At 44.8% G+C, this 13880-nt stretch overlaps 1 long non-coding RNA gene across 1 annotated transcript; it reads left to right on the top strand.

Annotated features, from left to right (window-relative positions):
- Positions 1-302: 302 nt before the first annotated feature.
- LOC138942383 (uncharacterized) lies at positions 303-2878 on the top strand. The gene is made up of 3 exons (XR_011448301.1): positions 303-360; positions 1884-2251; positions 2377-2878. It is a non-coding gene; the product is annotated as an uncharacterized lncRNA (long non-coding RNA).
- Positions 2879-13880: the final 11002 nt, after the last annotated feature.

The raw sequence follows: 13880 nt of genomic DNA, 5'->3' as shown, positions 1-13880 counted from the left end.
AAAATCATATTGTGGTCTTGCGTAAAACAAGAATCATCTCGATGAATATTTTTGCAAATTTTATTTTCGCGCTCTTGTGAAAAAGAGAACTTTTTCTTATTGTATTACATATTTCAAAGAAAAAAACATGGTTTAGAATGAATTTCGAAACAAAGATTCAAACAATTGCGTTGCTTGAATCCCTGTTTCTGGAAAGAGAATAAAAAAAGATACCCGCTTGCCTTTCCTTATTCACCCTCAAGCGCCGAGTTCTATGTACTTGGGTGAATTCACAGTCTCTCTAATGTGGCGCAATTCGAAGAAGGGTCTTTCCTTGTAGACTATATCTTCCGGAGCCATATCGTTTCCGTTTTGAAAGCGGTACGATCTCGCACCGTATATAAAGTTGCTCGATAGAGTCATATATATACACACACACACACATATTAGCGCAATAATTTGCTAATTAACGCAAAATATAAAAAAGAAAAAAAAACAATGCTCGCGATATGACATTGAAATGAAAACAGCAAAAGAAATATTTTAAAACTATGAAACAGTTTCTATTTCTCGAAATATTATATATTAATGCTTATTGTAATGTATATTTCTCAGAATCGATAAAAGATATGAAATACTTTCGATCGGCGTCGATGTTGGTGCACGCGTTAGTCCATTAGAAATTGGTAGCAACCGGCGTGAAATAAACGCGGCATTCTGTCAAAGCGTATAACCGGGTAGCGCAAGGTGGCAGGTGCCAAAGGCTTTCGATTATTCTGGTTTTGATCGGAAGAGGTGGAAGAGGCCGGGGTAATGGGGTTTCGCCACCTTCACGGTTACCATATGCCCGATCTAATTTTTATGGCGTCGACGGGCCCCGTGGATAGTATATAGATGTATATACATGTATATATACGCCGACCTCGGGCAACTTTGTCAGAATTTATGGCTTTTCGACGCGATTTTACGGGGAACTCCGCTTCGCAAACTCTGCGCCTCAGCGGGAGTCGCGCCTCGAATCTTTTCCATTTTTCAGAAGTAAGATATGAATCAGCGAGCAACGTTCGTTTTAAATTATATTAACATAACGAATTATATAAAGAGTAATATATCATTTGTGAAATCCGAAAAAAATAAATAGAATATAATATTTGGAACAAAACGTGCGAGAAAAAAATAATCGGAATGAGAAAACTGTTTTCTTTTCTCAGAGATATTTTTTTAGATAATTTTTTTTTTCCACATTTTTAAGCACATACGCAAAAATGTAATTTTTCGATCTCATAGAAGCGAGCAAAATCGATGGAATATTGAATGCTAATTTAATAGCTATTAGGTTGCTGCACATCGTTGGGGTAATTATGTTTGCGGGAAAACGGAAAAGGAGCATGCGACTGTTTTAACGGGCACACGCGGGCTATCCACTTTCTCCTAATTGGCTAACTGCGGGATCTGATTTCGGCTGTAATCGCATTAGACTCTGACATGCCATCGAATAGTCTCGCATCGTGCCAGTTCTCGCACTTAATTTCCGCACAAACTTGGACGCCGACTATGACCATATTTCTAGCATCTGTATACGCGTATGTGTATATGTGTGTGGGTGTGTGCCTCTGTACCATAACCATTTTCGTAGATTGCGATCGCTATGTAACGGCCGCATTATCGCCGCACATAAAGCCGTAATTAAAGAAAAAAATTGCCAAAGGCGCGCACACGCTCGTTTTTCGCGACAATGAATTTTACGCATAACTCCCGTCGTGGAAGAATTCCGATGTGTTATCAGCCGTTTCTGATGCAGCGATATCAACCGACGTCGTTGTTATCGCTCGTTGTCGGTGTCGTAAAACACCAACGTATGCCAAGTATATAAAACACTAACGTGAAACTTACGTTGCTTTAAGGATCCCGTCGATATTACGTTCGACGACGAGAACTATGAGAAGAACGCGCAATAGATGCAGTAACATACTTCATCTACCTACGGCCTAATCTCGCGAAGTAGATAGAGTGATTCGCGATATGTACACATAATATCTCTTTAAAATCGGCTGCATGGGACAACATTTTCCTGGCCATGGCTGAAAACTATTAGAGAAAAGATACAAGTAGTTAATGTACTTATCGTGAGGCGAAATAACGCGACATAGCCTCCGTGTAGGAGAGAAATGGACGCAGACAGGCACGGGATGTATTGTTTGTATTTATTCAAACTGGAGAATGGAGAACCTATTGATGTTACAACACACAGTATAAGCTATATAATAAAACGGTAAACATATATTTTTAATGAATTTTTTGCGAGAGCGTATTTACACTTTCATTACAGCATAATCCATAATAATTAACGCAACATGTGAATATGTATTTTCTTATCGCGTGCTGTTTTATTTGAAGGGGTGAAGACGGGGGGGCTCTCATAAGCGATGCGTATGCGCGAGATCGAGTCATTGGACCGAGCATACCTACGGATCACGGATTTACGTGTACACGCACACGCGGCTCGCCGGCAACAAGCCCCGAAGGGCCTCCGGAGGACGGGGCAATAATTAGAAAATCGTCCCGCCACCGAATAACCGGACTCTGTCCCTTGTCGAGGCACAACCCGACACGTCGCTTCCATCCATATACCGGCGCCTGTGGCGCGAAGAAGCGAATTTCCATAGGGTCGGGTAATCTATGAAAATATTCTCTCGCGTGTAATCGTCGTGTTTCGCAAAAATTCGCCGACCAGAGAAAGAGAGAAGGGAAGAAGAAAAGAGACAAGAAAAACGGTAGCGGGAGGAAGAGAAGAGATTTACGACTGATACGCCAAAGTTTCGTTTTATAAAGATTATCTGTTTAATTATTAGCGTGTCCCCGTGTAAAACTTCCAGATGTTGAAAAAATATGTTTTGAATCGAATAAAAAAAAAAATTATGTAAAATATATTTTTATCGCTCTCTTTTTCATTTACGTTACAATCGTTTTGATCCTTCATCTAGAATCTAGACTATTTGATCGTGTTCAATTTTCTTATAATACGCGATATGGTCAGCGTGCTCGCCAGGTGACGCAAATTCGGAAGCAACTAAGGCCATGCAGGCAACGACAAAGTTGTCGAGCAATGGTCGATTATGACTTGGAAATATCCGTGGCATGTCGGCCAGCTACTTGTCTATTAGACATCGTGGAATCTGGGAATATTTCGAAGCGAGACGAGATTTCGAAAAGTGTACTGAAATCATTAAAAAATAGCAAAAAATCCATATTTCTTAACTTTTTATTCCTAGAAATCTTATATATCTCTTTGCATATCAGAGAAAAATCCTGTAAAGTCGCATTAATCGACAATTACATTCTATAAAAATATAGAAATATTGCTTATCGATTCAAGGAGCGCGCACTTTCGCGAACGAAATTTCAGTTTCTTCGCAATACAAGAATCAATGAATAATGTCGCAATGCGGAAATATTTTTAAGTGCGGCTCCCTTCGCGTACGAATCGCGCATAGATAGACAGGATAAGATGCGGATAGGTGAGAGCCAAGTCCGGGTTCCTTCATAATGAGGTTCGGTTTTGATTAGCACGGAGACTGTTTAACGGTTTGATACCTCGCCGGTAATCGAATCCGGACCTAATCTCTCAAGTTATAACCAGATTATTGCCTCCTCCATGCACTTGCTCTCTGCAACGCGCTCTCTCCACGCCCCATTCCGTACAGTCAGCTAGTAATATCAACCTTCCTCCCTACCTCCCCCAGCCGCCACCCCCACCCTCTTTTCCATCGTTGGTAGGGCTTAATCCTTTGCTGCGACTGGCGTCTTACGTCAAAGTCGCGTACAATTTGGTCGAACAAGACGAACGAATTGTGTTATCAGAATGCGGGAAATACAAAAAAAATTCAAAAATGAAGAAAGAATTCAAATGTCTACATAATAATTCAGTCGACAATTAAATTTGTACCAAATAATTTCGGCCGGAATACTTTTAAGGAAAATCAAAACATTCGCCAAGAAAGTTACGGTGATGTTAAAATAACGTGCGAGAGAAATCATCGGTATCGATGACATTAAATTCCGGTTAAAATGGAAAATTATCGATTCGGAGGAGACAAGGACCGATTCTGATAGCGGTGACTCGATCGATCTACCGATCGCTCGGTCGGATTCAACTCGTTTTTTCAAACCAACAACCCCTCGATGTCGCTCTTTCGTCGCATACGTTTCCAGTCGTCATTCACAATTAATATATAGTTACATATCTTGGATCGATATTATAGTAAACGTACAATGTTGCGCCGCGTTATATACGTGGCCGGTATCGGATCGGATCGCATCGCGCGGCGGTGCAGGTAGTCGTGTTAACTTACAGTTTTAAACGCGGCCAAATTATACGGTTCGCAAGGCATCGCCCGCGCTCGCGTTTAAAATATTCCGACGTCGGATGGCGCGGGAAAGGGCAAAATAAATGTTACGGCATTACGATGGACAGCGTGTGCTCGCTTACGTTGTACCCCCATCCCCCCCTTTAAGACCGCTGCTACTACTACCACTTCCCAAGGGTCCTCCGCCTTCTCATCCTTCTTCTCCACGTCCTTTTTCTTCTTCTCCTCCTCCGTCGTCATATCTTTCTGAAACCTTTACAGCAGCCAGTAGCACTATTGGTGTGTGTGTCTGCGTGAACATCGTTCGCGTATTTACAAGCGACCGCGAGTATATGTACATGTTTGTGTATGTGTATGTGCGAATATATACAGCAACATTCTTGAGCACGTGGAAGAAGGAAGAAGGAAGAAGGGAAAAAAAGAAAACGGAAGGAAAAGAGAAGAAGAGAAGAAACGAACGCGGCAGAGGCGAGCAGTGAAGGAGGAAGAAAAGAGGAGGAAAAAAATAAAAGAAAAAAATAGTCGACTCGATTGGTGGAAATGAATTCAAAATGGCTGGTCCCCGGCTAAAATGGCGTCGCGACGTTAATAACTGGCCATTATGCGCAAATATGACATTTCTATTCGCGACACGCGCATAAGTCGCGGGTTGCCAGCGCGCGTGATACTCTCCCATTGACGAGGTAAAAAAAAAATCAATTTTCTCTCGATCATCCTCGTGCACCAAAAAAACTTTAGCGGTTCACGTCGAGCGCGAGTCTTGTTTCACGAGTTACGGCCATGGCGGCCATACCAATAAAAATAATCCGAGAGAGATCTCGTCTCTCTTCGAGAAGTCTGCAGAAAATTGATCGACTTGGTTACCTGCGCTCCGACGAAGAAATCGATCGACGACTTTTGTTTCTCGCGTTGGAACGTAATTCGCGTTTGAGCGAATCGTTCGTGAGTTTATTCGCGAAGTCGGACAGGTCGATCGCTCGTGATCGACAACGCTCGAAAAGGATGTCCCGAATTTCGAAAACAAAGAGAAAGGGCGAGCAACCCTCCTCGCCCTCAAGGCAGTCCACCTCTTCTTCGCCCTCCTTCCCTCTTTACCGTCCTCTCTGCCTTTCCGTCTGTTTCAAACGTCGATTCTCCCCGCGCGCTCCTCTTTCTTTTTTCCTCCACCCGCCCTTTCTCTCCGTTTCGCCTCGCCCCAGCACGGATTCTTAATCGGGCCCATTATCTCCCGCGCGATCATCATCCCGAAAACTAATTCGTATTTTTTACTACGAAACCGAAAACTCATAAATCAAAGCTCACACTGGCCGGAGAGCTCTGACGCGGCCGGGGAGAGTTAGGATTTTGGCTCCCTTAAAAAAGTTGCGCTTTAGGCCCTCTCCACCTCCCCCCCCCCGCTCCCCTATGTATGCGCGCGTGTAGACAATGGGCGCGCGTCCATTTAAGGGATTCAAATGGACGCAATTTTCTATGGAACTTTGTAATTATGGGTAGTTTATTGGCGCGGTTGATCGGGCCAAAAGCTCTACTAGCTCCGAACTCCTCCCTCTTTGTGTTGACCATAAAAATTTTCGAATTAAATTAAAAATAACGCGCGCTCACACACATAACATGCCCCGGCACAATTGGCGATAATTTTTCACCTCGATGACGAGATGCCGTTCGGAAATCGCGAAAAAAGTATCGCGCACGATACGCGTATATCGGTTTATTCACGGACGCCGATAAAACTTTAATCGCCGTCAATGAGCGCGCGCATTCAATTATTTAGCCCGCTACGCTCGCACGAACGTCGTGCCGTTTTTACGCACACCATTCAAGGGAATAAATCGTCTGGAAATTAGCGGATATTAACGCGCGCCATCCACGGCAGTCGGACTGCAAACAAGGCCGCGCACATATCGTTTCGTTCGAATCTACTCGCAGCAGAATGGATAATGAACACAATCCGGAGAATGATAATAGTACCGGTATGTCGATTGACGAACGGCTGTATCAAGAGGCTTAAGAAGTCCATATGCGATTATTTCCCACTCTCCGTATCGATGCAAAAAGTCAGAATGTAAATAAAAAGAAAATGCTATTTAATTATAAGTTCTTAAGCCGCTCAGATTTTTCAAGCTTCCTCAACATTGACAAAATCCATGAGCGAGACATCGCGAGAAAAAGACGATATAAAATCTCGCGATCGAAAGAGACATTATATCGCAGTGCGAGTGAACAAAAATGTCATTTGGCTGATGATATTGCTTTTCATTAGCCCGAAAGTGGTCTGTAATCGATATTAACCCGCTATCTAATTATAGTCTGCGTCGGCTTTGTGTCGGTCATAATTGAAATAAATGTAATTAACGAAGAAAAAAAGAGCGGGAGATAGCATCGAAAGAAAAAGAGATGAAGACTCTTTTAAAGTTGCGTTCGATCTCCTCCTCATTCTTCGACACTTTCCTTATTACGGACGCAACGATGCGTAGTAGCATTCGTCGACGCAAGTGCAAAAAATGAATAACGATATTATCAAACTAGCTGATATGAATTTCGTCTGTTCATTACATGACGCTGTTGAAAAATTATAGAAATATATCATATGTGCCATCGTATGATATATTTATACAAACTTTTCGACAAAAACACGGATCGGTTACGAGATGAAGCATTCTTGCACGATCGACCACCGAGATTTATACCTTGTAATGAGAAATCATTAGCCGCGAGATGTATTAGATAATCTCGGTAATTGCCAAAAATTGGTCGGTCGTTTCCGAGTCGCGAGGAAGCGTACAAGAGCCTTTCGGTACCTGCCGGTCCAGATTTAGGAGGGTACGATAGCTCGGGGGCAGCCGATTTTCGAGGTTTCATCTTGACGGGTCGGAGAAAAAAAAAACACAAGTGAAAGCGATTCCGATTTAAACAAAATTGGAATACGTACCGCAGAAACCTAATTCACGATCAAGCAGACGTAAGTCATCGGTATCGCGCGCGTGCACGTTGATGTCTGCTTCATCCCGTGCAATCATCTCGAAATTTGGCCGCAAAAGCAAAAGAAATTCTTATATCCTACAGCGGTCGATGTTTGAAACAAAATTAAATGCAAATTCTAGTATAATCGTTTGATAGAATTTTTATTTTCGGTACGTACGTGGAATGCAAGCACGATCGTTCGTAAAGATTCCGATTCAGAGAAGAATGTTGGTATGACAAATGACGATGAAAACGTCGAGAATTTATTCGATTACTCGACACGTTGTTTGCAGGACGCGGAACGATCAAACAATAGAATCGCCAGGATCGGACGGATATTAAAAAAGAAATAGACGAGCGGAGGAAGAGACGAATAAGAGACGAGGCCTTCCACGCCCGGCAACATATGTATCCACTTTCGTTTCCCGTGAGCGAAGCACGCCGTCAAAATCAATCACGTCGGATGACGTCCCGTTGGCGATGCTGAGAAACGCATAACGCACTTTTATCGATATAAAAAGAAAAAAAAAAAGAGGGGAAATCCCGAGCTCCGCTCGAACAAGCCGTCGCTTTTCCTCGTCGGAAAACTTTTTGATTCTTTCTTTTTTCTTTACAAAACATGTATACATCATTGGCGATATTAAATCGCAACTTTTGACATCATCCTGACAGAAATAAAGGTGCGCCGCAATTCATTACGAGAGTCGGAGCATTATTTCGCGAAAATCGGGAAGATTAAAAAGATATGATCCGGGGAGGAGGTAGGAAATGAGGGTTCAATTGGATGAGACCACTCAAATCGGAAGAACGCGATCGAAAGACAGCAGCAACAGCATCGTTCGAAATTAAAGCCGCGTCTGATAATATCGCCGCGGCAGAATCTGCATATCATACTAGGCGTTCCCAATCAAGTAATTAACAAAAAACCGCGGAGAACGCGCCATTAATCATCCACTCGGAGCCGCTACTCGGAAACGGGCGCGTACAGAGGTATCGGATTAGCTAACCCCTTCGAATCCGAAACGCGGTCGCATCGAAGAGATGGAGAACCCTCGCGGTACCACTAATTTCCGAATGACCCTTGGGCCTTGGGCTCGTTTAGGCCGTCTATCCCGAGATATTATCCCCGGTACGCGCAAATTATCGTATTTGCGTCATCGTGAGTAATCGCGCGAAAAAATCCGATGATTTTAAACCCTCTCGTTTCGAGATTTTGAAAGGCGAGAATTCCTCCTCTACGAACGCGGAGCAACGCGACGAACTTTATATATGCGCCCACATGATGCGGAATAAAAACAAAGTATCTCGCACTGTCGCAGCCGCATGTGCCGGAATAAATCCGTGGACTTTCGAGGATGTCTGCCGCATGCCGTTGCATAAGTTTCGCGTAAATTGCACTTGCCTGTCGCGACGGTGTATGTACTCGTCTCGCGATCTCGATCTTTCCCTTCCTTTCTGCGTATTTCACCTTTCCCGATTTTCTCGCTAGTACAGTCGTTTTTAATTTCGTCGTCTCTTATCGTTGCCCGCTTTCTTCCTTCCTCCCTTCCCCGTAAGTCCTCGACGCTGCCGCGGAATCGATATCTCTCTCTCTCTTTCTCTCTCTCTCTCTCTCTCTCTCTCTCTCTCTCTCTCTCTTTCTATCTATCTCTTGATCTATACGAGCATTCAGAGATCATTGCGCGCTGCAACGTCCAATTATTCCAATGCAAGCCGAGTTCAAAGAGGTTAATTCCGGGGCTAATGTATTCACCCCTTTTTACTTGAACCCACGCAGATTTCGTATGTATTGCCAATTTTGCATTTATACCCCCGCGCCGTCCATGAATAAATTCATCCCTCGGTTTTGCTTTCGATCGCCTTTCCCGCTTTCTTTTACTCTCGTCCGTTCTTTCTCTCCCTCTCTTTCTTTCGCGTGTCCGCGCGCATCTCATCCTAATTTTATTACGCATAGATATATGCTCGACGACAAATGCCAACGTTTTCAAAGTCCCTCAGCGAAAATTCCATACTCTCGAGTCGGCAATGGTAAACGCAGACGTAAAAATTTCGCTTTACAGTACACGATTATCGGATGATGCGATACATTAATTTTCGATGATTACTCATTGCTAATTGCGTCCGAGATTTCCAGAGAGAGAACGTCAGGGGAAATGAACAGACCGAGGAGGAGGAGGACAGAACAAGACGCGGAGTGCGACGAGGAGGATGAACGCGTATCAATCAGAGCGATGTCTTGCCCACGCAACCTTCCAACCTCCCCCATCCCACCCCATACACGCGAAAACGACCCCCAAATGTTCCTGCGCTCTCCGTTATGACTCTCACGCTTCTTGTCAACCGACAGATTCCCTCCCTCTCTCCCTCCATTCTCTCATCCTTTCTCGACCGACTCGGATACGCAGCTTAGAGGTGCGTGCCATTTATCACCGACAGGGAAAAAGCGCGCGTCATCGCCTGTACCGAAACCCGGATGACTTCGTGAGACGCCTGTCAACAATATCGTCCCTTTCCACACGACGACGGACGAGAAAGCGGCCGCAGCGATTTCGCGACGAAACGAGACGGAAACACACCCTTTTAGTTCCTTCGCCCTCTCCGACTCTTGTTTAGATTGGAATCAACAGCGACGACAAGAGCGACGATAGAATATGATTCTGCTGTAAGTATTTTTATTTCGTATAAAAGATATATCTGTGTATCTTGTGTATATAACAAGATAAAAATATACATTCTAAAAAATATTGTGTAAAATATATTGTACGATTTCACCGCGAGACTCGAAACTACCGCGGCTTGGATGAAAGATCGCGGAAAGTTCGCTGCACCTTCGTAGCACGACGTCGACGATCGACTCTAACGGACGAATAGTTTAAGACCTATTATGGTATAAGAAAGAAGCGTCTCGATATCGGTTGGCAGATATCAACCTGTCGAAACTCCGCTGCGAAAACTTAGTCAATCTGCTGCTCCCGACCCATCCTTATTCAGCCCCAATCGACCCTTAAAGCTTCGGCAAGGAGCGCCCCGCCGGGTAGTAGTCGGTAGGGCGTCCTCGCTAAGGTAGCGGATCATATTTCGAAAACTCCCTCCTTCTTGTCGAAGAGGCAAGAACCCGAGAAACAAAGAGGACAAGAGCGAGAGGATGGCCCGAACGAAGAAGGAGAGAGGCGTTTGAGTTCGCTCGCAAAGTGTCGAAAACGAATGCGAGCGAATGAGCAGTGGAAAAGGAAAGAAATGAGCGAAAGCAATAATAGTCACCTGGAAGATTTTCATATTCGTTATGCAAAGAAACATTTTTACGAAAGGATTGGTATAAATGAGAAATAAAAAACATCTATATATAACGAGAAGAATTTAAATATAAAAACAATTATATGGCAAATTACGAGCCTAGATAATAAGTAGAAATGTATCTTACAAGATGATATATCAATAGACTGAGCATATATCTGCAGTTTCAAACAATCATATTTTTTTCTAAATATTAATTAACGGATCTCTCCAGAGAGATACCAATTAAGATAGATCATTCCGCTCGAAGATCGAAGTTTCGTTTTCGTGCATCGGAGAATGCGCAACGGAAGTTGCAGCGGCGTAGCTAGAGCATCGCGACGCCCCGGGGCGGCGAGAAGACGCATACCTGTGTGTAAGCTCGACTACCACGGCATAGTTCATCCGAAACGCATTTTTCGCGCCCCCGAACTCCCGGTGGCACTTGACCCCGAGGGGGTCGACGGACGTGAGGCAGCTGGCGGGCGGCGCCGGAGACGCGGGTCTCGGGGAGATGGCTACAAAAGGACCGGGGATGCCTTCCGGGACTCAAAGACATTCTCGTCTTGGGGACCGCGAAGTTTCAACCTCGATGACGGCGGCGGAATCTCTGACCGCACGATATCTCGGGGTTTACGCTCGCTCGCCTTAAACATCCCGGGAACCTTGGCTGCCACAGAATTCGGGAATATGCCCCGCGGTAGCATCAACGCCGAGGAAATATTTTATCAGCGAGCCTAATGGCTCGGAGAAAGAAGCAACAAAACGCCTCGCCGCACCGGACTGACCGAAACGCGAGACGCGGGCGCGGAACTTTCTGTTCCCGCGTGTAATAATTGATATTTGCATAATTATGTATGTGCATAATTATGAATTTAAAGCATCCCGCGCGCACATAAGCGCGCGGGATGCTAATAATAAGTTTGTACCAGACTCGTGCCGTTCGCGCGGGCGAGCCGAAACGCTGTCTGCCGAGCGTCCATGACGCTCACTGTGCACCACCGCGCATTTATCGATCGCGTAACGCATTTACGGCGTATCGAAATATAATACCGCGCTCATCGGCAACTCGAAACATTTAGCCCGAGTAACTCCGAGAGCCTCTCGACGGTCCGAGGCCGCCGGCGCGGCAGCCCCGGCTGGCTATATGTGTTACATGCGTATGTAAGTCTGCGCGATGCATTAAACCGATGCATGTTTCCCACCATCGAACCCGTATTTACGGACGCCGCTCGCTTAACGGATAACCGTCTTGGCACGATATCCGTCTTTATATTTGCCGATCGACTTTTAAGAGTAATTACAACTCGATTAACGCGCCGAACATGCGCGCTCGATTATACGAAATTGATCCTTCGATTATCAAAAGATAACTAGACGTTCTGAACGTATGACCGAAATGTATTCCATTTTTCCATAAATATAACTCGGTAAATATTATAAAATTTATTTTTTTCTCTTTATGCCAATGAAGTAGCGTTATATATTATAAGATCGAGGAATTGAAAACGAAACACGCGAAGAAGCAAACGATAGATTCGGCGAAATGAAAACCGGGAGAAGCGCTACATAACTCGCGGAGGGAGAAAGAGAGCGACGAAGAAAACGACGGAGAGAACGGGGAAGAGAGAGAGCCGTAAAGACCAAGTTATGGCTTTTCGCAAGATTCGCTCGCCTCCGCCCCTAATAATGGATAAAACGATCATAAATTCGACGAGGGAGCCTCTTCAGGCTCTTTAGGAAATATTAATTAAAATGTAATTGTTCCGTACGCGGAGAGTCTCTAGTACGGGTAGGGTTACGGGAGCCGGTCCCCCTTAGATCTTACATCGCGCGCGCTAGTCTCTTTGTTTTCGCATTCGATAACTCAGCCGTATGTCTTTCACCCTTTCCAGTCAGTCAGACACAACAAAGAGATCACCGATCTAGACCGACAAAGCCAAGAAGATAAATACAAAACTTGAGCGGATAAAGATCACGATAATCGATAAATTGTCATATTTTTTTCGAAATTCAAACGAGCGCATTTGATATCGTAACGAGAAATTTCATCCACCTTCGGCTTGCACTCGCCGTCGATTCGAACGATCCGCCGTGCATGACAACGACCATAAGCGCGGACGTATCGAGAGATATGAAACGAGAATGATCGATCGCGCCGTCGCCGACGACGACGACGAGGACGAATATTTCCGTCGTCGATTAACGCGCGTCGTGAGATCGCGATTAACGCGTCAACGGCGACGCGGTAAATTCGCAAAAGGGAACAGGGCAGCTCGTCGCGATGCCGGTATCGGAGTATCGACGTGTGTGTGTACCATTGGTTCGAAAATAATTCCGTCCGGTGCACAATATTCCCGAAAACTCGTGTTTTCGGCATATCGCTTCGTCCTACCCGGACTCTCCCGGTCGAGTTCACGGGCCGTCGTCTCTCTATCTCTCTCTCCCTCCCTCTCTCTGTAAAGTCCGCCGGCTCTAGGCTTGGCACATCAAAGAGAGGGCAAACAAACGGAGGGGGTGGGATGGGGTGGGTAAGGGTCCTACCGATGCGATGCAATTCGGACATGGGGCACAAAGTGATGACGTCACCAACCGGCCGAAAGCCCTGTTCGTCGTCGGCCATTGTATGCTCAGTCACTGGTTTACAAGTTCATTGCACACTATCACTTTATACCGACACACCGGCCGGCTCCGCGCGCCGGCACGATGCTCCTGTCTGGAGCTGACTACCCGCCACTCTGCCTTGTTCGCTCACCCCCGTTATCGTGTTCGAAAGAGTCGATAAGATCGGGTATCGTATGAAAAATCGGCATTTTCAATCGAACACGCGCGCGTGCGGAGATGCGACAGAATCGCTTCTCAGAACGAACGAACGATTAGACGGTTGGGAATAGATAATGTTGTCGTATAATAATTATAGAGTACGTGCTGAAATTATTTGCTATGTTTACGAGTTAGAAAAAAAAAAGTAAAGTCAAATTGTCCATATAAAACAGATATATAGGACAGAATAAATCATAAAAAAATGTTCCTTTCAGAGACAAAAGATTCTTCTCCTGCGCGAATCCGCCATCGCTCTATAATTATATTACATCTTTATAATAATAATTAAAAAGAAATATAAAATTTAAATCGAGGATAAAACGTCGTACCTTGAATCTGCAAGGCATCGACTGCAGATAGCCGACTAGTCGAATTTACGCCATTTTGAAAGCGAGGTCGTCGATCGTTCGTTCTGTCGGAAGTCTGTCGTGGTGCGCCGCAGCTGCCACGAAACTCTCATATCCGACAATCGATCTC

The sequence above is a fragment of the Polyergus mexicanus genome, unplaced genomic scaffold (genome assembly GCF_030449975.1).
Source record: "Polyergus mexicanus isolate NDT 795.1 unplaced genomic scaffold, iyPolMexi1.0 SCAF_2, whole genome shotgun sequence".
NCBI classification, from domain to species: Eukaryota; Metazoa; Arthropoda; class Insecta; order Hymenoptera; family Formicidae; genus Polyergus; species Polyergus mexicanus.
Note: the sequence above shows the minus strand (reverse complement) of the source record. Positions and strands in the feature narration are given on the sequence as shown.